General features: G+C 52.6%; 67 non-coding genes across 67 annotated transcripts; all 67 read left to right on the forward strand.

The window, feature by feature from the left end:
- Positions 1-153: 153 nt before the first annotated feature.
- Positions 154-272, forward strand: LOC122287764. The gene has a single exon (XR_006235051.1). It is a non-coding gene; the product is annotated as a 5S ribosomal RNA (ribosomal RNA).
- A 189-nt stretch (positions 273-461) lies between these two features.
- Positions 462-580, forward strand: LOC122284328. The gene has a single exon (XR_006231695.1). It is a non-coding gene; the product is annotated as a 5S ribosomal RNA (ribosomal RNA).
- Positions 581-769: 189 nt separating this feature from the next.
- LOC122287508 lies at positions 770-888 on the forward strand. The gene has a single exon (XR_006234799.1). It is a non-coding gene; the product is annotated as a 5S ribosomal RNA (ribosomal RNA).
- Positions 889-1066: 178 nt separating this feature from the next.
- Positions 1067-1185, forward strand: LOC122284329. The gene has a single exon (XR_006231696.1). It is a non-coding gene; the product is annotated as a 5S ribosomal RNA (ribosomal RNA).
- A 189-nt stretch (positions 1186-1374) lies between these two features.
- On the forward strand, positions 1375-1493 carry LOC122284330. The gene has a single exon (XR_006231697.1). It is a non-coding gene; the product is annotated as a 5S ribosomal RNA (ribosomal RNA).
- Positions 1494-1682: 189 nt separating this feature from the next.
- Positions 1683-1801, forward strand: LOC122284331. The gene has a single exon (XR_006231698.1). It is a non-coding gene; the product is annotated as a 5S ribosomal RNA (ribosomal RNA).
- Positions 1802-1990: 189 nt separating this feature from the next.
- LOC122287906 lies at positions 1991-2109 on the forward strand. Its single transcript, XR_006235188.1, has one exon. It is a non-coding gene; the product is annotated as a 5S ribosomal RNA (ribosomal RNA).
- A 178-nt stretch (positions 2110-2287) lies between these two features.
- LOC122284333 lies at positions 2288-2406 on the forward strand. Its single transcript, XR_006231700.1, has one exon. It is a non-coding gene; the product is annotated as a 5S ribosomal RNA (ribosomal RNA).
- Positions 2407-2595: 189 nt separating this feature from the next.
- On the forward strand, positions 2596-2714 carry LOC122284335. Its single transcript, XR_006231701.1, has one exon. It is a non-coding gene; the product is annotated as a 5S ribosomal RNA (ribosomal RNA).
- A 189-nt stretch (positions 2715-2903) lies between these two features.
- LOC122284336 lies at positions 2904-3022 on the forward strand. Its single transcript, XR_006231702.1, has one exon. It is a non-coding gene; the product is annotated as a 5S ribosomal RNA (ribosomal RNA).
- Positions 3023-3211: 189 nt separating this feature from the next.
- On the forward strand, positions 3212-3330 carry LOC122284337. The gene has a single exon (XR_006231703.1). It is a non-coding gene; the product is annotated as a 5S ribosomal RNA (ribosomal RNA).
- A 178-nt stretch (positions 3331-3508) lies between these two features.
- LOC122287969 lies at positions 3509-3627 on the forward strand. Its single transcript, XR_006235249.1, has one exon. It is a non-coding gene; the product is annotated as a 5S ribosomal RNA (ribosomal RNA).
- A 189-nt stretch (positions 3628-3816) lies between these two features.
- LOC122287907 lies at positions 3817-3935 on the forward strand. The gene has a single exon (XR_006235189.1). It is a non-coding gene; the product is annotated as a 5S ribosomal RNA (ribosomal RNA).
- Positions 3936-4113: 178 nt separating this feature from the next.
- LOC122287765 lies at positions 4114-4232 on the forward strand. Its single transcript, XR_006235052.1, has one exon. It is a non-coding gene; the product is annotated as a 5S ribosomal RNA (ribosomal RNA).
- Positions 4233-4421: 189 nt separating this feature from the next.
- LOC122284338 lies at positions 4422-4540 on the forward strand. Its single transcript, XR_006231704.1, has one exon. It is a non-coding gene; the product is annotated as a 5S ribosomal RNA (ribosomal RNA).
- A 189-nt stretch (positions 4541-4729) lies between these two features.
- Positions 4730-4848, forward strand: LOC122287093. Its single transcript, XR_006234400.1, has one exon. It is a non-coding gene; the product is annotated as a 5S ribosomal RNA (ribosomal RNA).
- Positions 4849-5026: 178 nt separating this feature from the next.
- Positions 5027-5145, forward strand: LOC122284339. The gene has a single exon (XR_006231705.1). It is a non-coding gene; the product is annotated as a 5S ribosomal RNA (ribosomal RNA).
- Positions 5146-5334: 189 nt separating this feature from the next.
- Positions 5335-5453, forward strand: LOC122284340. Its single transcript, XR_006231706.1, has one exon. It is a non-coding gene; the product is annotated as a 5S ribosomal RNA (ribosomal RNA).
- Positions 5454-5642: 189 nt separating this feature from the next.
- On the forward strand, positions 5643-5761 carry LOC122284341. Its single transcript, XR_006231707.1, has one exon. It is a non-coding gene; the product is annotated as a 5S ribosomal RNA (ribosomal RNA).
- Positions 5762-5939: 178 nt separating this feature from the next.
- LOC122287640 lies at positions 5940-6058 on the forward strand. Its single transcript, XR_006234930.1, has one exon. It is a non-coding gene; the product is annotated as a 5S ribosomal RNA (ribosomal RNA).
- A 189-nt stretch (positions 6059-6247) lies between these two features.
- LOC122284342 lies at positions 6248-6366 on the forward strand. Its single transcript, XR_006231708.1, has one exon. It is a non-coding gene; the product is annotated as a 5S ribosomal RNA (ribosomal RNA).
- A 189-nt stretch (positions 6367-6555) lies between these two features.
- Positions 6556-6674, forward strand: LOC122287094. Its single transcript, XR_006234401.1, has one exon. It is a non-coding gene; the product is annotated as a 5S ribosomal RNA (ribosomal RNA).
- A 178-nt stretch (positions 6675-6852) lies between these two features.
- Positions 6853-6971, forward strand: LOC122284343. Its single transcript, XR_006231709.1, has one exon. It is a non-coding gene; the product is annotated as a 5S ribosomal RNA (ribosomal RNA).
- Positions 6972-7160: 189 nt separating this feature from the next.
- On the forward strand, positions 7161-7279 carry LOC122284345. Its single transcript, XR_006231711.1, has one exon. It is a non-coding gene; the product is annotated as a 5S ribosomal RNA (ribosomal RNA).
- Positions 7280-7468: 189 nt separating this feature from the next.
- On the forward strand, positions 7469-7587 carry LOC122284346. The gene has a single exon (XR_006231712.1). It is a non-coding gene; the product is annotated as a 5S ribosomal RNA (ribosomal RNA).
- Positions 7588-7776: 189 nt separating this feature from the next.
- On the forward strand, positions 7777-7895 carry LOC122287095. The gene has a single exon (XR_006234402.1). It is a non-coding gene; the product is annotated as a 5S ribosomal RNA (ribosomal RNA).
- A 178-nt stretch (positions 7896-8073) lies between these two features.
- On the forward strand, positions 8074-8192 carry LOC122284347. Its single transcript, XR_006231713.1, has one exon. It is a non-coding gene; the product is annotated as a 5S ribosomal RNA (ribosomal RNA).
- Positions 8193-8381: 189 nt separating this feature from the next.
- On the forward strand, positions 8382-8500 carry LOC122284348. Its single transcript, XR_006231714.1, has one exon. It is a non-coding gene; the product is annotated as a 5S ribosomal RNA (ribosomal RNA).
- Positions 8501-8689: 189 nt separating this feature from the next.
- Positions 8690-8808, forward strand: LOC122284349. Its single transcript, XR_006231715.1, has one exon. It is a non-coding gene; the product is annotated as a 5S ribosomal RNA (ribosomal RNA).
- A 189-nt stretch (positions 8809-8997) lies between these two features.
- LOC122288132 lies at positions 8998-9116 on the forward strand. Its single transcript, XR_006235405.1, has one exon. It is a non-coding gene; the product is annotated as a 5S ribosomal RNA (ribosomal RNA).
- A 178-nt stretch (positions 9117-9294) lies between these two features.
- Positions 9295-9413, forward strand: LOC122284350. The gene has a single exon (XR_006231716.1). It is a non-coding gene; the product is annotated as a 5S ribosomal RNA (ribosomal RNA).
- Positions 9414-9602: 189 nt separating this feature from the next.
- Positions 9603-9721, forward strand: LOC122287910. Its single transcript, XR_006235191.1, has one exon. It is a non-coding gene; the product is annotated as a 5S ribosomal RNA (ribosomal RNA).
- Positions 9722-9899: 178 nt separating this feature from the next.
- LOC122284351 lies at positions 9900-10018 on the forward strand. The gene has a single exon (XR_006231717.1). It is a non-coding gene; the product is annotated as a 5S ribosomal RNA (ribosomal RNA).
- A 189-nt stretch (positions 10019-10207) lies between these two features.
- LOC122284352 lies at positions 10208-10326 on the forward strand. Its single transcript, XR_006231718.1, has one exon. It is a non-coding gene; the product is annotated as a 5S ribosomal RNA (ribosomal RNA).
- Positions 10327-10504: 178 nt separating this feature from the next.
- On the forward strand, positions 10505-10623 carry LOC122284353. Its single transcript, XR_006231719.1, has one exon. It is a non-coding gene; the product is annotated as a 5S ribosomal RNA (ribosomal RNA).
- A 189-nt stretch (positions 10624-10812) lies between these two features.
- LOC122284354 lies at positions 10813-10931 on the forward strand. Its single transcript, XR_006231720.1, has one exon. It is a non-coding gene; the product is annotated as a 5S ribosomal RNA (ribosomal RNA).
- A 189-nt stretch (positions 10932-11120) lies between these two features.
- LOC122284356 lies at positions 11121-11239 on the forward strand. Its single transcript, XR_006231722.1, has one exon. It is a non-coding gene; the product is annotated as a 5S ribosomal RNA (ribosomal RNA).
- Positions 11240-11428: 189 nt separating this feature from the next.
- LOC122287097 lies at positions 11429-11547 on the forward strand. Its single transcript, XR_006234404.1, has one exon. It is a non-coding gene; the product is annotated as a 5S ribosomal RNA (ribosomal RNA).
- Positions 11548-11725: 178 nt separating this feature from the next.
- LOC122288127 lies at positions 11726-11844 on the forward strand. The gene has a single exon (XR_006235400.1). It is a non-coding gene; the product is annotated as a 5S ribosomal RNA (ribosomal RNA).
- Positions 11845-12033: 189 nt separating this feature from the next.
- LOC122284357 lies at positions 12034-12152 on the forward strand. Its single transcript, XR_006231723.1, has one exon. It is a non-coding gene; the product is annotated as a 5S ribosomal RNA (ribosomal RNA).
- Positions 12153-12341: 189 nt separating this feature from the next.
- On the forward strand, positions 12342-12460 carry LOC122284358. The gene has a single exon (XR_006231724.1). It is a non-coding gene; the product is annotated as a 5S ribosomal RNA (ribosomal RNA).
- A 189-nt stretch (positions 12461-12649) lies between these two features.
- LOC122287911 lies at positions 12650-12768 on the forward strand. Its single transcript, XR_006235192.1, has one exon. It is a non-coding gene; the product is annotated as a 5S ribosomal RNA (ribosomal RNA).
- A 178-nt stretch (positions 12769-12946) lies between these two features.
- LOC122284359 lies at positions 12947-13065 on the forward strand. Its single transcript, XR_006231725.1, has one exon. It is a non-coding gene; the product is annotated as a 5S ribosomal RNA (ribosomal RNA).
- A 189-nt stretch (positions 13066-13254) lies between these two features.
- LOC122284361 lies at positions 13255-13373 on the forward strand. Its single transcript, XR_006231726.1, has one exon. It is a non-coding gene; the product is annotated as a 5S ribosomal RNA (ribosomal RNA).
- A 189-nt stretch (positions 13374-13562) lies between these two features.
- Positions 13563-13681, forward strand: LOC122284362. The gene has a single exon (XR_006231727.1). It is a non-coding gene; the product is annotated as a 5S ribosomal RNA (ribosomal RNA).
- A 178-nt stretch (positions 13682-13859) lies between these two features.
- Positions 13860-13978, forward strand: LOC122284363. Its single transcript, XR_006231728.1, has one exon. It is a non-coding gene; the product is annotated as a 5S ribosomal RNA (ribosomal RNA).
- Positions 13979-14167: 189 nt separating this feature from the next.
- LOC122284364 lies at positions 14168-14286 on the forward strand. Its single transcript, XR_006231729.1, has one exon. It is a non-coding gene; the product is annotated as a 5S ribosomal RNA (ribosomal RNA).
- Positions 14287-14475: 189 nt separating this feature from the next.
- On the forward strand, positions 14476-14594 carry LOC122284365. The gene has a single exon (XR_006231730.1). It is a non-coding gene; the product is annotated as a 5S ribosomal RNA (ribosomal RNA).
- Positions 14595-14783: 189 nt separating this feature from the next.
- LOC122284366 lies at positions 14784-14902 on the forward strand. Its single transcript, XR_006231731.1, has one exon. It is a non-coding gene; the product is annotated as a 5S ribosomal RNA (ribosomal RNA).
- A 189-nt stretch (positions 14903-15091) lies between these two features.
- LOC122287912 lies at positions 15092-15210 on the forward strand. The gene has a single exon (XR_006235193.1). It is a non-coding gene; the product is annotated as a 5S ribosomal RNA (ribosomal RNA).
- Positions 15211-15388: 178 nt separating this feature from the next.
- Positions 15389-15507, forward strand: LOC122284368. The gene has a single exon (XR_006231733.1). It is a non-coding gene; the product is annotated as a 5S ribosomal RNA (ribosomal RNA).
- A 189-nt stretch (positions 15508-15696) lies between these two features.
- LOC122284369 lies at positions 15697-15815 on the forward strand. Its single transcript, XR_006231734.1, has one exon. It is a non-coding gene; the product is annotated as a 5S ribosomal RNA (ribosomal RNA).
- Positions 15816-16004: 189 nt separating this feature from the next.
- Positions 16005-16123, forward strand: LOC122284370. Its single transcript, XR_006231735.1, has one exon. It is a non-coding gene; the product is annotated as a 5S ribosomal RNA (ribosomal RNA).
- Positions 16124-16301: 178 nt separating this feature from the next.
- LOC122284371 lies at positions 16302-16420 on the forward strand. Its single transcript, XR_006231736.1, has one exon. It is a non-coding gene; the product is annotated as a 5S ribosomal RNA (ribosomal RNA).
- Positions 16421-16609: 189 nt separating this feature from the next.
- LOC122284372 lies at positions 16610-16728 on the forward strand. The gene has a single exon (XR_006231737.1). It is a non-coding gene; the product is annotated as a 5S ribosomal RNA (ribosomal RNA).
- Positions 16729-16906: 178 nt separating this feature from the next.
- On the forward strand, positions 16907-17025 carry LOC122284373. Its single transcript, XR_006231738.1, has one exon. It is a non-coding gene; the product is annotated as a 5S ribosomal RNA (ribosomal RNA).
- Positions 17026-17214: 189 nt separating this feature from the next.
- On the forward strand, positions 17215-17333 carry LOC122284374. Its single transcript, XR_006231739.1, has one exon. It is a non-coding gene; the product is annotated as a 5S ribosomal RNA (ribosomal RNA).
- A 189-nt stretch (positions 17334-17522) lies between these two features.
- Positions 17523-17641, forward strand: LOC122287098. Its single transcript, XR_006234405.1, has one exon. It is a non-coding gene; the product is annotated as a 5S ribosomal RNA (ribosomal RNA).
- A 178-nt stretch (positions 17642-17819) lies between these two features.
- LOC122288128 lies at positions 17820-17938 on the forward strand. The gene has a single exon (XR_006235401.1). It is a non-coding gene; the product is annotated as a 5S ribosomal RNA (ribosomal RNA).
- Positions 17939-18127: 189 nt separating this feature from the next.
- Positions 18128-18246, forward strand: LOC122284375. Its single transcript, XR_006231740.1, has one exon. It is a non-coding gene; the product is annotated as a 5S ribosomal RNA (ribosomal RNA).
- Positions 18247-18435: 189 nt separating this feature from the next.
- LOC122288630 lies at positions 18436-18554 on the forward strand. The gene has a single exon (XR_006235885.1). It is a non-coding gene; the product is annotated as a 5S ribosomal RNA (ribosomal RNA).
- A 189-nt stretch (positions 18555-18743) lies between these two features.
- Positions 18744-18862, forward strand: LOC122284376. Its single transcript, XR_006231741.1, has one exon. It is a non-coding gene; the product is annotated as a 5S ribosomal RNA (ribosomal RNA).
- A 189-nt stretch (positions 18863-19051) lies between these two features.
- On the forward strand, positions 19052-19170 carry LOC122287099. Its single transcript, XR_006234406.1, has one exon. It is a non-coding gene; the product is annotated as a 5S ribosomal RNA (ribosomal RNA).
- A 178-nt stretch (positions 19171-19348) lies between these two features.
- On the forward strand, positions 19349-19467 carry LOC122288129. The gene has a single exon (XR_006235402.1). It is a non-coding gene; the product is annotated as a 5S ribosomal RNA (ribosomal RNA).
- A 189-nt stretch (positions 19468-19656) lies between these two features.
- LOC122284377 lies at positions 19657-19775 on the forward strand. Its single transcript, XR_006231742.1, has one exon. It is a non-coding gene; the product is annotated as a 5S ribosomal RNA (ribosomal RNA).
- Positions 19776-19964: 189 nt separating this feature from the next.
- On the forward strand, positions 19965-20083 carry LOC122288631. The gene has a single exon (XR_006235886.1). It is a non-coding gene; the product is annotated as a 5S ribosomal RNA (ribosomal RNA).
- Positions 20084-20272: 189 nt separating this feature from the next.
- Positions 20273-20391, forward strand: LOC122287913. The gene has a single exon (XR_006235194.1). It is a non-coding gene; the product is annotated as a 5S ribosomal RNA (ribosomal RNA).
- Positions 20392-20460: the final 69 nt, after the last annotated feature.

Raw genomic sequence — 20460 nt, forward strand, 5'->3', positions numbered from 1 at the left:
GGTCTGATGGACCGGAACGACAACCGGGCAATGGATTCTTAGGAAAATCGCACCGACCCCATCGCTATCAATCAGATCGCCAGTTGGCATGGGATAGGCAGGGTGCGGCTAGGTCGTAATAGGATTATATTAGTTTTTCGCTGGTAGCATGATGGGGGCGATCATACCAGCACTAATGCACCGGATCCCATCAGAACTCCGCAGTTAAGCGTGCTTGGGCGAGAGTAGTACTAGGATGGGTGACCTCCTGGGAAGTCCTCGTGTTGCACCCCCCGTTTTTATTTTTACCGCATCTCCGGTCGGATGGACCGGAACGAGTACCGGGCAATGGATTCTTAGGAAAATCGCACCGACCCCATCGCGTAGCAATGGGTATCGATCAGATCGCCGGTTGGCATGGGATAGGCAGGGTGCGGCTAGGTCGTAATAGGATTATATTAGTTTTTCGCTGGTAGCATGATGGGTGCGATCATACCAGCACTAATGCACCGGATCCCATCAGAACTCCGCAGTTAAGCGTGCTTGGGCGAGAGTAGTACTAGGATGGGTGACCTCCTGGGAAGTCCTCGTGTTGCACCCCCCCTTTTTATTTTTACCGCATCTCCGGTCGGATGGACCGGAACGACAACCGAGCAATGGATTCTTAGGAAAATCGCACCGACCCCATCGCGTAGCAATGGGTATCGATCAGATCGCCGGTTGGCATGGGATAGGCATGGTGCGGCTAGGTCGTAATAGGATTATATTAGTTTTTCGCTGGTAGCATGATGGGTGCGATCATACCAGCACTAATGCACCGGATCCCATCAGAACTCCGCAGTTAAGCGTGCTTGGGCGAGAGTAGTACTAGTATGGGTGACCTCCTGGGAAGTCCTCGTGTTGCACCCCCCCTTTTTATTTTTACCGCATCTCCGGTCGGATGGACCGGAACGACAACCGGGCAATGGATTCTTAGGAAAATCGCACCGACCCCATCGCTATCAATCAGATCGCCAGTTGGCATGGGATAGGCAGGGTGCGGCTAGGTCGTAATAGGATTATATTAGTTTTTCGCTGGTAGCATGATGGGTGCGATCATACCAGCACTAATGCACCGGATCCCATCAGAACTCCGCAGTTAAGCGTGCTTGGGCGAGAGTAGTACTAGGATGGGTGACCTCCTGGGAAGTCCTCGTGTTGCACCCCCCCTTTTAATTTTTACCGCATCTCTGGTCGGATGGACCGGAACGAGAACCAGGGAATGGATTTTTAGGAAAATCGCACCGACCCCATCGCGTAGCGATGGGTATCGGTCAGATCGCCGGTTGGCATGAGATAGGCAGGGTGCCGCTAGGTCGTAATAGGATTATATTAGTTTTTCGCTGGTAGCATGATGGGTGCGATCATACCAGCACTAATGCACCGGATCCCATCAGAACTCCGCAGTTAAGCGTGCTTGGGCGAGAGTAGTACTAGGATGGGTGACCTCCTGGGAAGTCCTCGTGTTGCACCCCCCCTTTTTATTTTTACCGCATCTCCGGTCGGATGGACCGGAACGACAACCGGGCAATGGATTCTTAGGAAAATCGCACCGACCCCATCGCGTAGCAATGGGTATCGATCAGATCGCCGGTTGGCATGGGATAGGCATGGTGCGGCTAGGTCGTAATAGGATTATATTAGTTTTTCGCTGGTAGCATGATGGGTGCGATCATACCAGCACTAATGCACCGGATCCCATCAGAACTCCGCAGTTAAGCGTGCTTGGGCGAGAGTAGTACTAGGATGGGTGACCTCCTGGGAAGTCCTCGTGTTGCACCCCTCCTTTTTATTTTTACCGCATCTCCGGTCGGATGGACCGGAACGACAACCGGGCAATGGATTCTTAGGAAAATCGCACCGACCCCATCGCGTAGCAATGGGTATCGATCAGATCGCCGGTTGGCATGGGATAGGCATGGTGCGGCTAGGTCGTAATAGGATTATATTAGTTTTTCGCTGGTAGCATGATGGGTGCGATCCTACCAGCACTAATGCACCGGATCCCATCAGAACTCCGCAGTTAAGCGTGCTTGGGCGAGAGTAGTACTAGGATGGGTGACCTCCTGGGAAGTCCTCGTGTTGCACCCCCCCTTTTTATTTTTACCGCATCTCCGGTCGGATGGACCGGAACGACAACCGGGCAATGGATTCTTAGGAAAATCGCACCGACCCCATCGCTATCAATCAGATCGCCAGTTGGCATGGGATAGGCAGGGTGCGGCTAGGTCGTAATAGGATTATATTAGTTTTTCGCTGGTAGCATGATGGGTGCGATCATACCAGCACTAATGCACCGGATCCCATCAGAACTCCGCAGTTAAGCGTGCTTGGGCGAGAGTAGTACTAGGATGGGTGACCTCCTGGGAAGTCCTCGTGTTGCACCCCCCGTTTTTATTTTTACCGCATCTCCGGTCGGATGGACCGGAACGAGTACCGGGCAATGGATTCTTAGGAAAATCGCACCGACCCCATCGCGTAGCAATGGGTATCGATCAGATCGCCGGTTGGCATGGGATAGGCAGGGTGCGGCTAGGTCGTAATAGGATTATATTAGTTTTTCGCTGGTAGCATGATGGGTGCGATCATACCAGCACTAATGCACCGGATCCCATCAGAACTCCGCAGTTAAGCGTGCTTGGGCGAGAGTAGTACTAGGATGGGTGACCTCCTGGGAAGTCCTCGTGTTGCACCCCCCCTTTTTATTTTTACCGCATCTCCGGTCGGATGGACCGGAACGACAACCGGGCAATGGATTCTTAGGAAAATCGCACCGACCCCATCGCGTAGCAATGGGTATCGATCAGATCGCCGGTTGGCATGGGATAGGCATGGTGCGGCTAGGTCGTAATAGGATTATATTAGTTTTTCGCTGGTAGCATGATGGGTGCGATCATACCAGCACTAATGCACCGGATCCCATCAGAACTCCGCAGTTAAGCGTGCTTGGGCGAGAGTAGTACTAGGATGGGTGACCTCCTGGGAAGTCCTCGTGTTGCACCCCCCCTTTTTATTTTTACCGCATCTCCGGTCGGATGGACCGGAACGACAACCGGGCAATGGATTCTTAGGAAAATCGCACCGACCCCATCGCGTAGCAATGGGTATCGATCAGATCGCCGGTTGGCATGGGATAGGCATGGTGCGGCTAGGTCGTAATAGGATTATATTAGTTTTTCGCTGGTAGCATGATGGGTGCGATCATACCAGCACTAATGCACCGGATCCCATCAGAACTCCGCAGTTAAGCGTGCTTGGGCGAGAGTAGTACTAGGATGGGTGACCTCCTGGGAAGTCCTCGTGTTGCACCCCCCCTTTTTATTTTTACCGCATCTCCGGTCGGATGGACCGGAACGACAACCGGGCAATGGATTCTTAGGAAAATCGCACCGACCCCATCGTTATCAATCAGATCGCCAGTTGGCATGGGATAGGCAGGGTGCGGCTAGGTCGTAATAGGATTATATTAGTTTTTCGCTGGTAGCATGATGGGTGCGATCATACCAGCACTAATGCACCGGATCCCATCAGAACTTCGCAGTTAAGCGTGCTTGGGCGAGAGTAGTACTAGGATGGGTGACCTCCTGGGAAGTCCTCGTGTTGCACCCCTCCTTTTTATTTTTACCGCATCTCCGGTCGGATGGACCGGAACGACAACCGGGCAATGGATTCTTAGGAAAATCGCACCGACCCCATCGCGTAGCAATGGGTATCGATCAGATCGCCGGTTGGCATGGGATAGGCATGGTGCGGCTAGGTCGTAATAGGATTATATTAGTTTTTCGCTGGTAGCATGATGGGTGCGATCCTACCAGCACTAATGCACCGGATCCCATCAGAACTCCGCAGTTAAGCGTGCTTGGGCGAGAGTAGTACTAGGATGGGTGACCTCCTGGGAAGTCCTCGTGTTGCACCCCCCCTTTTTATTTTTACCGCATCTCCGGTCTGATGGACCGGAACGACAACCGGGCAATGGATTCTTAGGAAAATCGCACCGACCCCATCGCTATCAATCAGATCGCCAGTTGGCATGGGATAGGCAGGGTGCGGCTAGGTCGTAATAGGATTATATTAGTTTTTCGCTGGTAGCATGATGGGGGCGATCATACCAGCACTAATGCACCGGATCCCATCAGAACTCCGCAGTTAAGCGTGCTTGGGCGAGAGTAGTACTAGGATGGGTGACCTCCTGGGAAGTCCTCGTGTTGCACCCCCCGTTTTTATTTTTACCGCATCTCCGGTCGGATGGACCGGAACGAGTACCGGGCAATGGATTCTTAGGAAAATCGCACCGACCCCATCGCGTAGCAATGGGTATCGATCAGATCGCCGGTTGGCATGGGATAGGCAGGGTGCGGCTAGGTCGTAATAGGATTATATTAGTTTTTCGCTGGTAGCATGATGGGTGCGATCATACCAGCACTAATGCACCGGATCCCATCAGAACTCCGCAGTTAAGCGTGCTTGGGCGAGAGTAGTACTAGGATGGGTGACCTCCTGGGAAGTCCTCGTGTTGCACCCCCCCTTTTTATTTTTACCGCATCTCCGGTCGGATGGACCGGAACGACAACCGGGCAATGGATTCTTAGGAAAATCGCACCGACCCCATCGCGTAGCAATGGGTATCGATCAGATCGCCGGTTGGCATGGGATAGGCATGGTGCGGCTAGGTCGTAATAGGATTATATTAGTTTTTCGCTGGTAGCATGATGGGTGCGATCATACCAGCACTAATGCACCGGATCCCATCAGAACTCCGCAGTTAAGCGTGCTTGGGCGAGAGTAGTACTAGGATGGGTGACCTCGTGGGAAGTCCTCGTGTTGCACCCCCCCTTTTTATTTTTACCGCATCTCCGGTCGGATGGACCGGAACGACAACCGGGCAATGGATTCTTAGGAAAATCGCACCGACCCCATCGCTATCAATCAGATCGCCAGTTGGCATGGGATAGGCAGGGTGCGGCTAGGTCGTAATAGGATTATATTAGTTTTTCGCTGGTAGCATGATGGGTGCGATCATACCAGCACTAATGCACCGGATCCCATCAGAACTCCGCAGTTAAGCGTGCTTGGGCGAGAGTAGTACTAGGATGGGTGACCTCCTGGGAAGTCCTCGTGTTGCACCCCCCCTTTTAATTTTTACCGCATCTCTGGTCGGATGGACCGGAACGAGAACCAGGGAATGGATTTTTAGGAAAATCGCACCGACCCCATCGCGTAGCGATGGGTATCGGTCAGATCGCCGGTTGGCATGAGATAGGCAGGGTGCGGCTAGGTCGTAATAGGATTATATTAGTTTTTCGCTGGTAGCATGATGGGTGCGATCATACCAGCACTAATGCACCGGATCCCATCAGAACTCCGCAGTTAAGCGTGCTTGGGCGAGAGTAGTACTAGGATGGGTGACCTCCTGGGAAGTCCTCGTGTTGCACCCCCCCTTTTTATTTTTACCGCATCTCCGGTCGGATGGACCGGAACGACAACCGGGCAATGGATTCTTAGGAAAATCGCACCGACCCCATCGCGTAGCAATGGGTATCGATCAGATCGCCGGTTGGCATGGGATAGGCATGGTGCGGCTAGGTCGTAATAGGATTATATTAGTTTTTCGCTGGTAGCATGATGGGTGCGATCATACCAGCACTAATGCACCGGATCCCATCAGAACTCCGCAGTTAAGCGTGCTTGGGCGAGAGTAGTACTAGGATGGGTGACCTCCTGGGAAGTCCTCGTGTTGCACCCCCCCTTTTTATTTTTACCGCAACTCCGGTCGGATGGACCGGAACGACAACCGGGCAATGGATTCTTAGGAAAATCGCACCGACCCCATCGCTATCAATCAGATCGCCAGTTGGCATGGGATAGGCAGGGTGCGGCTAGGTCGTAATAGGATTATATTAGTTTTTCGCTGGTAGCATGATGGGTGCGATCATACCAGCACTAATGCACCGGATCCCATCAGAACTCCGCAGTTAAGCGTGCTTGGGCGAGAGTAGTACTAGGATGGGTGATCTCCTGGGAAGTCCTCGTGTTGCACCCCCCGTTTTTATTTTTACCGCATCTCCGGTCGGATGGACAGGAACGAGTACCGGGCAATGGATTCTTAGGAAAATCGCACCGACCCCATCGCGTAGCAATGGGTATCGATCAGATCGCCGGTTGGCATGGGATAGGCAGGGTGCGGCTAGGTCGTAATAGGATTATATTAGTTTTTCGCTGGTAGCATGATGGGTGCGATCATACCAGCACTAATGCACCGGATCCCATCAGAACTCCGCAGTTAAGCGTGCTTGGGCGAGAGTAGTACTAGGATGGGTGACCTCCTGGGAAGTCCTCGTGTTGCACCCCCCCTTTTTATTTTTACCGCATCTCCGGTCGGATGGACCGGAACGACAACCGGGCAATGGATTCTTAGGAAAATCGCACCGACCCCATCGCGTAGCAATGGGTATCGATCAGATCGCCGGTTGGCATGGGATAGGCATGGTGCGGCTAGGTCGTAATAGGATTATATTAGTTTTTCGCTGGTAGCATGATGGGTGCGATCATACCAGCACTAATGCACCGGATCCCATCAGAACTCCGCAGTTAAGCGTGCTTGGGCGAGAGTAGTACTAGGATGGGTGACCTCGTGGGAAGTCCTCGTGTTGCACCCCCCCTTTTTATTTTTACCGCATCTCCGGTCGGATGGACCGGAACGACAACCGGGCAATGGATTCTTAGGAAAATCGCACCGACCCCATCGCTATCAATCAGATCGCCAGTTGGCATGGGATAGGCAGGGTGCGGCTAGGTCGTAATAGGATTATATTAGTTTTTCGCTGGTAGCATGATGGGTGCGATCATACCAGCACTAATGCACCGGATCCCATCAGAACTCCGCAGTTAAGCGTGCTTGGGCGAGAGTAGTACTAGGATGGGTGACCTCCTGGGAAGTCCTCGTGTTGCACCCCCCCTTTTAATTTTTACCGCATCTCTGGTCGGATGGACCGGAACGAGAACCAGGGAATGGATTTTTAGGAAAATCGCACCGACCCCATCGCGTAGCGATGGGTATCGGTCAGATCGCCGGTTGGCATGAGATAGGCAGGGTGCGGCTAGGTCGTAATAGGATTATATTAGTTTTTCGCTGGTAGAATGATGGGTGCGATCATACCAGCACTAATGCACCGGATCCCATCAGAACTCCGCAGTTAAGCGTGCTTGGGCGAGAGTAGTACTAGGATGGGTGACCTCCTGGGAAGTCCTCGTGTTGCACCCCCCCTTTTTATTTTTACCGCATCTCCGGTCGGATGGACCGGAACGACAACCGGGCAATGGATTCTTAGGAAAATCGCACCGACCCCATCGCGTAGCAATGGGTATCGATCAGATCGCCGGTTGGCATGGGATAGGCATGGTGCGGCTAGGTCGTAATAGGATTATATTAGTTTTTCGCTGGTAGCATGATGGGTGCGATCATACCAGCACTAATGCACCGGATCCCATCAGAACTCCGCAGTTAAGCGTGCTTGGGCGAGAGTAGTACTAGGATGGGTGACCTCCTGGGAAGTCCTCGTGTTGCACCCCTCCTTTTTATTTTTACCGCATCTCCGGTCGGATGGACCGGAACGACAACCGGGCAATGGATTCTTAGGAAAATCGCACCGACCCCATCGCGTAGCAATGGGTATCGATCAGATCGCCGGTTGGCATGGGATAGGCATGGTGCGGCTAGGTCGTAATAGGATTATATTAGTTTTTCGCTGGTAGCATGATGGGTGCGATCATACCAGCACTAATGCACCGGATCCCATCAGAACTCCGCAGTTAAGCGTGCTTGGGCGAGAGTAGTACTAGGATGGGTGACCTCGTGGGAAGTCCTCGTGTTGCACCCCCCCTTTTTATTTTTACCGCATCTCCGGTCGGATGGACCGGAACGACAACCGGGCAATGGATTCTTAGGAAAATCGCACCGACCCCATCGCTATCAATCAGATCGCCAGTTGGCATGGGATAGGCAGGGTGCGGCTAGGTCGTAATAGGATTATATTAGTTTTTCGCTGGTAGCATGATGGGTGCGATCATACCAGCACTAATGCACCGGATCCCATCAGAACTCCGCAGTTAAGCGTGCTTGGGCGAGAGTAGTACTAGGATGGGTGACCTCCTGGGAAGTCCTCGTGTTGCACCCCCCCTTTTAATTTTTACCGCATCTCTGGTCGGATGGACCGGAACGAGAACCAGGGAATGGATTTTTAGGAAAATCGCACCGACCCCATCGCGTAGCGATGGGTATCGGTCAGATCGCCGGTTGGCATGAGATAGGCAGGGTGCGGCTAGGTCGTAATAGGATTATATTAGTTTTTCGCTGGTAGAATGATGGGTGCGATCATACCAGCACTAATGCACCGGATCCCATCAGAACTCCGCAGTTAAGCGTGCTTGGGCGAGAGTAGTACTAGGATGGGTGACCTCCTGGGAAGTCCTCGTGTTGCACCCCCCCTTTTTATTTTTACCGCATCTCCGGTCGGATGGACCGGAACGACAACCGGGCAATGGATTCTTAGGAAAATCGCACCGACCCCATCGCGTAGCAATGGGTATCGATCAGATCGCCGGTTGGCATGGGATAGGCATGGTGCGGCTAGGTCGTAATAGGATTATATTAGTTTTTCGCTGGTAGCATGATGGGTGCGATCATACCAGCACTAATGCACCGGATCCCATCAGAACTCCGCAGTTAAGCGTGCTTGGGCGAGAGTAGTACTAGGATGGGTGACCTCCTGGGAAGTCCTCGTGTTGCACCCCTCCTTTTTATTTTTACCGCATCTCCGGTCGGATGGACCGGAACGACAACCGGGCAATGGATTCTTAGGAAAATCGCACCGACCCCATCGCGTAGCAATGGGTATCGATCAGATCGCCGGTTGGCATGGGATAGGCATGGTGCGGCTAGGTCGTAATAGGATTATATTAGTTTTTCGCTGGTAGCATGATGGGTGCGATCCTACCAGCACTAATGCACCGGATCCCATCAGAACTCCGCAGTTAAGCGTGCCTGGGCGAGAGTAGTACTAGGATGGGTGACCTCCTGGGAAGTCCTCGTGTTGCACCCCCCCTTTTTATTTTTACCGCATCTCCGGTCGGATGGACCGGAACGACAACCGGGCAATGGATTCTTAGGAAAATCGCACCGACCCCATCGCTATCAATCAGATCGCCAGTTGGCATGGGATAGGCAGGGTGCGGCTAGGTCGTAATAGGATTATATTAGTTTTTCGCTGGTAGCATGATGGGTGCGATCATACCAGCACTAATGCACCGGATCCCATCAGAACTCCGCAGTTAAGCGTGCTTGGGCGAGAGTAGTACTAGGATGGGTGACCTCCTGGGAAGTCCTCGTGTTGCACCCCTCCTTTTTATTTTTACCGCATCTCCGGTCGGATGGACCGGAACGACAACCGGGCAATGGATTCTTAGGAAAATCGCACCGACCCCATCGCGTAGCAATGGGTATCGATCAGATCGCCGGTTGGCATGGGATAGGCATGGTGCGGCTAGGTCGTAATAGGATTATATTAGTTTTTCGCTGGTAGCATGATGGGTGCGATCCTACCAGCACTAATGCACCGGATCCCATCAGAACTCCGCAGTTAAGCGTGCTTGGGCGAGAGTAGTACTAGGATGGGTGACCTCCTGGGAAGTCCTCGTGTTGCACCCCCCCTTTTTATTTTTACCGCATCTCCGGTCTGATGGACCGGAACGACAACCGGGCAATGGATTCTTAGGAAAATCGCACCGACCCCATCGCTATCAATCAGATCGCCAGTTGGCATGGGATAGGCAGGGTGCGGCTAGGTCGTAATAGGATTATATTAGTTTTTCGCTGGTAGCATGATGGGTGCGATCATACCAGCACTAATGCACCGGATCCCATCAGAACTCCGCAGTTAAGCGTGCTTGGGCGAGAGTAGTACTAGGATGGGTGACCTCCTGGGAAGTCCTCGTGTTGCACCCCCCGTTTTTATTTTTACCGCATCTCCGGTCGGATGGACCGGAACGAGTACCGGGCAATGGATTCTTAGGAAAATCGCACCGACCCCATCGCGTAGCAATGGGTATCGATCAGATCGCCGGTTGGCATGGGATAGGCAGGGTGCGGCTAGGTCGTAATAGGATTATATTAGTTTTTCGCTGGTAGCATGATGGGTGCGATCATACCAGCACTAATGCACCGGATCCCATCAGAACTCCGCAGTTAAGCGTGCTTGGGCGAGAGTAGTACTAGGATGGGTGACCTCCTGGGAAGTCCTCGTGTTGCACCCCCCCTTTTTATTTTTACCGCATCTCCGGTCGGATGGACCGGAACGACAACCGGGCAATGGATTCTTAGGAAAATCGCACCGACCCCATCGCTATCAATCAGATCGCCAGTTGGCATGGGATAGGCAGGGTGCGGCTAGGTCGTAATAGGATTATATTAGTTTTTCGCTGGTAGCATGATGGGTGCGATCATACCAGCACTAATGCACCGGATCCCATCAGAACTCCGCAGTTAAGCGTGCTTGGGCGAGAGTAGTACTAGGATGGGTGACCTCCTGGGAAGTCCTCGTGTTGCACCCCCCCTTTTAATTTTTACCGCATCTCTGGTCGGATGGACCGGAACGAGAACCAGGGAATGGATTTTTAGGAAAATCGCACCGACCCCATCGCGTAGCGATGGGTATCGGTCAGATCGCCGGTTGGCATGAGATAGGCAGGGTGCGGCTAGGTCGTAATAGGATTATATTAGTTTTTCGCTGGTAGCATGATGGGTGCGATCATACCAGCACTAATGCACCGGATCCCATCAGAACTCCGCAGTTAAGCGTGCTTGGGCGAGAGTAGTACTAGGATGGGTGACCTCCTGGGAAGTCCTCGTGTTGCACCCCCCCTTTTTATTTTTACCGCATCTCCGGTCGGATGGACCGGAACGACAACCGGGCAATGGATTCTTAGGAAAATCGCACCGACCCCATCGCGTAGCAATGGGTATCGATCAGATCGCCGGTTGGCATGGGATAGGCATGGTGCGGCTAGGTCGTAATAGGATTATATTAGTTTTTCGCTGGTAGCATGATGGGTGCGATCATACCAGCACTAATGCACCGGATCCCATCAGAACTCCGCAGTTAAGCGTGCTTGGGCGAGAGTAGTACTAGGATGGGTGACCTCCTGGGAAGTCCTCGTGTTGCACCCCCCCTTTTTATTTTTACCGCATCTCCGGTCGGATGGACCGGAACGACAACCGGGCAATGGATTCTTAGGAAAATCGCACCGACCCCATCGCGTAGCAATGGGTATCGATCAGATCGCCGGTTGGCATGGGATAGGCATGGTGCGGCTAGGTCGTAATAGGATTATATTAGTTTTTCGCTGGTAGCATGATGGGTGCGATCATACCAGCACTAATGCACCGGATCCCATCAGAACTCCGCAGTTAAGCGTGCTTGGGCGAGAGTAGTACTAGGATGGGTGACCTCGTGGGAAGTCCTCGTGTTGCACCCCCCCTTTTTATTTTTACCGCATCTCCGGTCGGATGGACCGGAACGACAACCGGGCAATGGATTCTTAGGAAAATCGCACCGACCCCATCGCTATCAATCAGATCGCCAGTTGGCATGGGATAGGCAGGGTGCGGCTAGGTCGTAATAGGATTATATTAGTTTTTCGCTGGTAGCATGATGGGTGCGATCATACCAGCACTAATGAACCGGATCCCATCAGAACTCCGCAGTTAAGCGTGCTTGGGCGAGAGTAGTACTAGGATGGGTGACCTCCTGGGAAGTCCTCGTGTTGCACCCCCCCTTTTAATTTTTACCGCATCTCTGGTCGGATGGACCGGAACGAGAACCAGGGAATGGATTTTTAGGAAAATCGCACCGACCCCATCGCGTAGCGATGGGTATCGGTCAGATCGCCGGTTGGCATGAGATAGGCAGGGTGCGGCTAGGTCGTAATAGGATTATATTAGTTTTTCGCTGGTAGAATGATGGGTGCGATCATACCAGCACTAATGCACCGGATCCCATCAGAACTCCGCAGTTAAGCGTGCTTGGGCGAGAGTAGTACTAGGATGGGTGACCTCCTGGGAAGTCCTCGTGTTGCACCCCCCCTTTTTATTTTTACCGCATCTCCGGTCGGATGGACCGGAACGACAACCGGGCAATGGATTCTTAGGAAAATCGCACCGACCCCATCGCGTAGCAATGGGTATCGATCAGATCGCCGTTTGGCATGGGATAGGCATGGTGCGGCTAGGTCGTAATAGGATTATATTAGTTTTTCGCTGGTAGCATGATGGGTGCGATCATACCAGCACTAATGCACCGGATCCCATCAGAACTCCGCAGTTAAGCGTGCTTGGGCGAGAGTAGTACTAGGATGGGTGACCTCCTGGGAAGTCCTCGTGTTGCACCCCTCCTTTTTATTTTTACCGCATCTCCGGTCGGATGGACCGGAACGACAACCGGGCAATGGATTCTTAGGAAAATCGCACCGACCCCATCGCGTAGCAATGGGTATCGATCAGATCGCCGGTTGGCATGGGATAGGCATGGTGCGGCTAGGTCGTAATAGGATTATATTAGTTTTTCGCTGGTAGCATGATGGGTGCGATCCTACCAGCACTAATGCACCGGATCCCATCAGAACTCCGCAGTTAAGCGTGCTTGGGCGAGAGTAGTACTAGGATGGGTGACCTCCTGGGAAGTCCTCGTGTTGCACCCCCCCTTTTTATTTTTACCGCATCTCCGGTCGGATGGACCGGAACGACAACCGGGCAATGGATTCTTAGGAAAATCGCACCGACCCCATCGCTATCAATCAGATCGCCAGTTGGCATGGGATAGGCAGGGTGCGGCTAGGTCGTAATAGGATTATATTAGTTTTTCGCTGGTAGCATGATGGGTGCGATCATACCAGCACTAATGCACCGGATCCCATCAGAACTCCGCAGTTAAGCGTGCTTGGGCGAGAGTAGTACTAGGATGGGTGACCTCCTGGGAAGTCCTCGTGTTGCACCCCCCCTTTTAATTTTTACCGCATCTCTGGTCGGATGGACCGGAACGAGAACCAGGGAATGGATTTTTAGGAAAATCGCACCGACCCCATCGCGTAGCGATGGGTATCGGTCAGATCGCCGGTTGGCATGAGATAGGCAGGGTGCGGCTAGGTCGTAATAGGATTATATTAGTTTTTCGCTGGTAGCATGATGGGTGCGATCATACCAGCACTAATGCACCGGATCCCATCAGAACTCCGCAGTTAAGCGTGCTTGGGCGAGAGTAGTACTAGGATGGGTGACCTCCTGGGAAGTCCTCGTGTTGCACCCCCCCTTTTAATTTTTACCGCATCTCTGGTCGGATGGACCGGAACGAGAACCAGGGAATGGATTTTTAGGAAAATCGCACCGACCCCATCGCGTAGCAATGGGTATCGGTCAGATCGCCGGTTGGCATGAGATAGGCAGGGTGCGGCTAGGTCGTAATAGGATTATATTAGTTTTTCGCTGGTAGCATGATGGGTGCGATCATACCAGCACTAATGCACCGGATCCCATCAGAACTCCGCAGTTAAGCGTGCTTGGGCGAGAGTAGTACTAGGATGGGTGACCTCCTGGGAAGTCCTCGTGTTGCACCCCCCCTTTTTATTTTTACCGCATCTCCGGTCGGATGGACCGGAACGACAACCGGGCAATGGATTCTTAGGAAAATCGCACCGACCCCATCGCTATCAATCAGATCGCCAGTTGGCATGGGATAGGCAGGGTGCGGCTAGGTCGTAATAGGATTATATTAGTTTTTCGCTGGTAGCATGATGGGTGCGATCATACCAGCACTAATGCACCGGATCCCATCAGAACTCCGCAGTTAAGCGTGCTTGGGCGAGAGTAGTACTAGGATGGGTGACCTCCTGGGAAGTCCTCGTGTTGCACCCCTCCTTTTAATTTTTACCGCATCTCTGGTCGGATGGACCGGAACGAGAACCAGGGAATGGATTTTTAGGAAAATCGCACCGACCCCATCGCGTAGCGATGGGTATCGGTCAGATCGCCGGTTGGCATGAGATAGGCAGGGTGCGGCTAGGTCGTAATAGGATTATATTAGTTTTTCGCTGGTAGCATGATGGGTGCGATCATACCAGCACTAATGCACCGGATCCCATCAGAACTCCGCAGTTAAGCGTGCTTGGGCGAGAGTAGTACTAGGATGGGTGACCTCCTGGGAAGTCCTCGTGTTGCACCCCCCCTTTTAATTTTTACCGCATCTCTGGTCGGATGGACCGGAACGAGAACCAGGGAATGGATTTTTAGGAAAATCGCACCGACCCCATCGCGTAGCAATGGGTATCTGTCAGATCGCCGGTTGGCATGAGATAGGCAGGGTGCGGCTAGGTCGTAATAGGATTATATTAGTTTTTCGCTGGTAGCATGATGGGTGCGATCATACCAGCACTAATGCACCGGATCCCATCAGAACTCCGCAGTTAAGCGTGCTTGGGCGAGAGTAGTACTAGGATGGGTGACCTCCTGGGAAGTCCTCGTGTTGCACCCCCCCTTTTTATTTTTACCGCATCTCCGGTCGGATGGACCGGAACGACAACCGGGCAATGGATTCTTAGGAAAATCGCACCGACCCCATCGCGTAGCAATGGGTATCGATCAGATCGCCGGTTGGCATGGGATAGGCATGGTGCGGCTAGGTCGTAATAGGATTATATTAGTTTTTCGCTGGTAGCATGATGGGTGCGATCATACCAGCACTAATGCACCGGATCCCATCAGAACTCCGCAGTTAAGCGTGCTTGGGCGAGAGTAGTACTAGGATGGGTGACCTCCTGGGAAGTCCTCGTGTTGCACCCCTTCTTTTTATTTTTACCGCATCTCCGGTCGGATGGACCGGAACGACAACCGGGCAATGGATTCTTAGGAAAATCGCACCGACCCCATCGCGTAGCAATGGGTATCGATCAGATCGCCGGTTGGCATGGGATAGGCATGGTGCGGCTAGGTCGTAATAGGATTATATTAGTTTTTCGCTGGTAGCATGATGGGTGCGATCCTACCAGCACTAATGCACCGGATCCCATCAGAACTCCGCAGTTAAGCGTGCTTGGGCGAGAGTAGTACTAGGATGGGTGACCTCCTGGGAAGTCCTCGTGTTGCACCCCCCCTTTTTATTTTTACCGCATCTCCGGTCGGATGGACCGGAACGACAACCGGGCAATGGATTCTTAGGAAAATCGCACCGACCCCATCGCTATCAATCAGATCGCCAGTTGGCATGGGATAGGCAGGGTGCGGCTAGGTCGTAATAGGATTATATTAGTTTTTCGCTGGTAGCATGATGGGTGCGATCATACCAGCACTAATGCACCGGATCCCATCAGAACTCCGCAGTTAAGCGTGCTTGGGCGAGAGTAGTACTAGGATGGGTGACCTCCTGGGAAGTCCTCGTGTTGCACCCCCCCTTTTAATTTTTACCGCATCTCTGGTCGGATGGACCGGAACGAGAACCAGGGAATGGATTTTTAGGAAAATCGCACCGACCCCATCGCGTAGCGATGGGTATCGGTCAGATCGCCGGTTGGCATGAGATAGGCAGGGTGCGGCTAGGTCGTAATAGGATTATATTAGTTTTTCGCTGGTAGCATGATGGGTGCGATCATACCAGCACTAATGCACCGGATCCCATCAGAACTCCGCAGTTAAGCGTGCTTGGGCGAGAGTAGTACTAGGATGGGTGACCTCCTGGGAAGTCCTCGTGTTGCACCCCCCCTTTTAATTTTTACCGCATCTCTGGTCGGATGGACCGGAACGAGAACCAGGGAATGGATTTTTAGGAAAATCGCACCGACCCCATCGCGTAGCAATGGGTATCGGTCAGATCGCCGGTTCGCATGAGATAGGCAGGGTGCGGCTAGGTCGTAATAGGATTATATTAGTTTTTCGCTGGTAGCATGATGGGTGCGATCATACCAGCACTAATGCACCGGATCCCATCAGAACTCCGCAGTTAAGCGTGCTTGGGCGAGAGTAGTACTAGGATGGGTGACCTCCTGGGAAGTCCTCGTGTTGCACCCCCCCTTTTTATTTTTACCGCATCTCCGGTCGGATGGACCGGAACGACAACCGGGCAATGGATTCTTAGGAAAATCGCACCGACCCCATCGCTATCAATCAGATCGCCAGTTGGCATGGGATAGGCAGGGTGCGGCTAGGTCGTAATAGGATTATATTAGTTTTTCGCTGGTAGCATGATGGGTGCGATCATACCAGCACTAATGCACCGGATCCCATCAGAACTCCGCAGTTAAGCGTGCTTGGGCGAGAGTAGTACTAGGATGGGTGACCTCCTGGGAAGTCCTCGTGTTGCACCCCCCCTTTTAATTTTTACCGCATCTCTGGTCGGATGGACCGGAACGAGAACCAGGGAATGGATTTTTAGGAAAATCGCACCGACCCCATCGCGTAGCAATGGGTATCGGTCAGATCGCCGGTTCGCATGAGATAGGCAGGGTGCGGCTAGGTCGTAATAGGATTATATTAGTTTTTCGCTGGTAGCATGATGGGTGCGATCATACCAGCACTAATGCACCGGATCCCATCAGAACTCCGCAGTTAAGCGTGCTTGGGCGAGAGTAGTACTAGGATGGGTGACCTCCTGGGAAGTCCTCGTGTTGCACCCCCCCTTTTTATTTTTACCGCATCTCCGGTCGGATGGACCGGAACGACAACCGGGCAATGGATTCTTAGGAAAATCGCACCGACCCCATCGCTATCAATCAGATCGCCAGTTGGCATGGGATAGGCAGGGTGCGGCTAGGTCGTAATAGGATTATATTAGTTTTTCGCTGGTAGCATGATGGGTGCGATCATACCAGCACTAATGCACCGGATCCCATCAGAACTCCGCAGTTAAGCGTGCTTGGGCGAGAGTAGTACTAGGATGGGTGACCTCCTGGGAAGTCCTCGTGTTGCACCCCCCCTTTTAATTTTTACCGCATCTCTGGTCGGATGGACCGGAACGAGAACCAGGGAATGGATTTTTAGGAAAATCGCACCGACCCCATCGCGTAGCAATGGGTATCTGTCAGATCGCCGGTTGGCATGAGATAGGCAGGGTGCGGCTAGGTCGTAATAGGATTATATTAGTTTTTCGCTGGTAGCATGATGGGTGCGATCATACCAGCACTAATGCACCGGATCCCATCAGAACTCCGCAGTTAAGCGTGCTTGGGCGAGAGTAGTACTAGGATGGGTGACCTCCTGGGAAGTCCTCGTGTTGCACCCCCCCTTTTTATTTTTACCGCATCTCCGGTCGGATGGACCGGAACGACAACCGGGCAATGGATTCTTAGGAAAATCGCACCGACCCCATCGCGTAGCAATGGGTATCGATCAGATCGCCGGTTGGCATGGGATAGGCATGGTGCGGCTAGGTCGTAATAGGATTATATTAGTTTTTCGCTGGTAGCATGATGGGTGCGATCATACCAGCACTAATGCACCGGATCCCATCAGAACTCCGCAGTTAAGCGTGCTTGGGCGAGAGTAGTACTAGGATGGGTGACCTCGTGGGAAGTCCTCGTGTTGCACCCCCCCTTTTTATTTTTACCGCATCTCCGGTCGGATGGACCGGAACGACAACCGGGCAATGGATTCTTAGGAAAATCGCACCGACCCCATCGCTATCAATCAGATCGCCAGTTGGCATGGGATAGGCAGGGTGCGGCTAGGTCGTAATAGGATTATATTAGTTTTTCGCTGGTAGCATGATGGGTGCGATCATACCAGCACTAATGAACCGGATCCCATCAGAACTCCGCAGTTAAGCGTGCTTGGGCGAGAGTAGTACTAGGATGGGTGACCTCCTGGGAAGTCCTCGTGTTGCACCCCCCCTTTTAATTTTTACCGCATCTCTGGTCGGATGGACCGGAACGAGAACCAGGGAATGGATTTTTAGGAAAATCGCACCGACCCCATCGCGTAGCGATGGGTATCGGTCAGATCGCCGGTTGGCATGAGATAGGCAGGGTGCGGCTAGGTCGTAATAGGATTATATTAGTTTTTCGCTGGTAGAATGATGGGTGCGATCATACCAGCACTAATGCACCGGATCCCATCAGAACTCCGCAGTTAAGCGTGCTTGGGCGAGAGTAGTACTAGGATGGGTGACCTCCTGGGAAGTCCTCGTGTTGCACCCCCCCTTTTTATTTTTACCGCATCTCCGGTCGGATGGACCGGAACGACAACCGGGCAATGGATTCTTAGGAAAATCGCACCGACCCCATCGCGTAGCAATGGGTATCGATCAGATCGCCGTTTGGCATGGGATAGGCATGGTGCGGCTAGGTCGTAATAGGATTATATTAGTTTTTCGCTGGTAGCATGATGGGTGCGATCATACCAGCACTAATGCACCGGATCCCATCAGAACTCCGCAGTTAAGCGTGCTTGGGAGAGAGTAGTACTAGGATGGGTGACCTCCTGGGAAGTCCTCGTGTTGCACCCCTTCTTTTTATTTTTACCGCATCTCCGGTCGGATGGACCGGAACGACAACCGGGCAATGGATTCTTAGGAAAATCGCACCGACCCCATCGCGTAGCAATGGGTATCGATCAGATCGCCGGTTGGCATGAGATAGGCAGGGTGCGGCTAGGTCGTAATAGGATTATATTAGTTTTTCGCTGGTAGCATGATGGGTGCGATCATACCAGCACTAATGCACCGGATCCCATCAGAACTCCGCAGTTAAGCGTGCTTGGGCGAGAGTAGTACTAGGATGGGTGACCTCCTGGGAAGTCCTCGTGTTGCACCCCCCCTTTTTATTTTTACCGCATCTCCGGTCGGATGGACCGGAACGACAACCGGGCAATGGATTCTTAGGAAAATCGCACCGACCCCATCGCGTAGCAATGGGTATCGATCAGATCGCCGGTTGGCATGGGATAGGCATGGTGCGGCTAGGTCGTAATAGGATTATATTAGTTTTTCGCTGGTAGCATGATGGGTGCGATCATACCAGCACTAATGCACCGGATCCCATCAGAACTCCGCAGTTAAGCGTGCTTGGGCGAGAGTAGTACTAGGATGGGTGACCTCGTGGGAAGTCCTCGTGTTGCACCCCCCCTTTTTATTTTTACCGCATCTCCGGTCGGATGGACCGGAACGACAACCGGGCAATGGATTCTTAGGAAAATCGCACCGACCCCATCGCTATCAATCAGATCGCCAGTTGGCATGGGATAGGCAGGGTGCGGCTAGGTCGTAATAGGATTATATTAGTTTTTCGCTGGTAGCATGATGGGTGCGATCATACCAGCACTAATGAACCGGATCCCATCAGAACTCCGCAGTTAAGCGTGCTTGGGCGAGAGTAGTACTAGGATGGGTGACCTCCTGGGAAGTCCTCGTGTTGCACCCCCCCTTTTAATTTTTACCGCATCTCTGGTCGGATGGACCGGAACGAGAACCAGGGAATGGATTTTTAGGAAAATCGCACCGACCCCATCGCGTAGCGATGGGTATCGGTCAGATCGCCGGTTGGCATGAGATAGGCAGGGTGCGGCTAGGTCGTAATAGGATTATATTAGTTTTTCGCTGGTAGAATGATGGGTGCGATCATACCAGCACTAATGCACCGGATCCCATCAGAACTCCGCAGTTAAGCGTGCTTGGGCGAGAGTAGTACTAGGATGGGTGACCTCCTGGGAAGTCCTCGTGTTGCACCCCCCCTTTTTATTTTTACCGCATCTCCGGTCGGATGGACCGGAACGACAACCGGGCAATGGATTCTTAGGAAAATCGCACCGACCCCATCGCGTAGCAATGGGTATCGATCAGATCGCCGTTTGGCATGGGATAGGCATGGTGCGGCTAGGTCGTAATAGGATTATATTAGTTTTTCGCTGGTAGCATGATGGGTGCGATCATACCAGCACTAATGCACCGGATCCCATCAGAACTCCGCAGTTAAGCGTGCTTGGGAGAGAGTAGTACTAGGATGGGTGACCTCCTGGGAAGTCCTCGTGTTGCACCCCTTCTTTTTATTTTTACCGCATCTCCGGTCGGATGGACCGGAACGACAACCGGGCAATGGATTCTTAGGAAAATCGCACCGACCCCATCGCGTAGCAATGGGTATCGATCAGATCGCCGGTTGGCATGGGATAGGCATGGTGCGGCTAGGTCGTAATAGGATTATATTAGTTTTTCGCTGGTAGCATGATGGGTGCGATCCTACCAGCACTAATGCACCGGATCCCATCAGAACTCCGCAGTTAAGCGTGCTTGGGCGAGAGTAGTACTAGGATGGGTGACCTCCTGGGAAGTCCTCGTGTTGCACCCCCCCTTTTTATTTTTACCGCATCTCCGGTCGGATGGACCGGAACGACAACCGGGCAATGGATTCTTAGGA

The sequence above is a fragment of the Carya illinoinensis genome, chromosome 11 (assembly GCF_018687715.1).
Source record: "Carya illinoinensis cultivar Pawnee chromosome 11, C.illinoinensisPawnee_v1, whole genome shotgun sequence".
Lineage (NCBI taxonomy): Eukaryota > Viridiplantae > Streptophyta > Magnoliopsida > Fagales > Juglandaceae > Carya > Carya illinoinensis.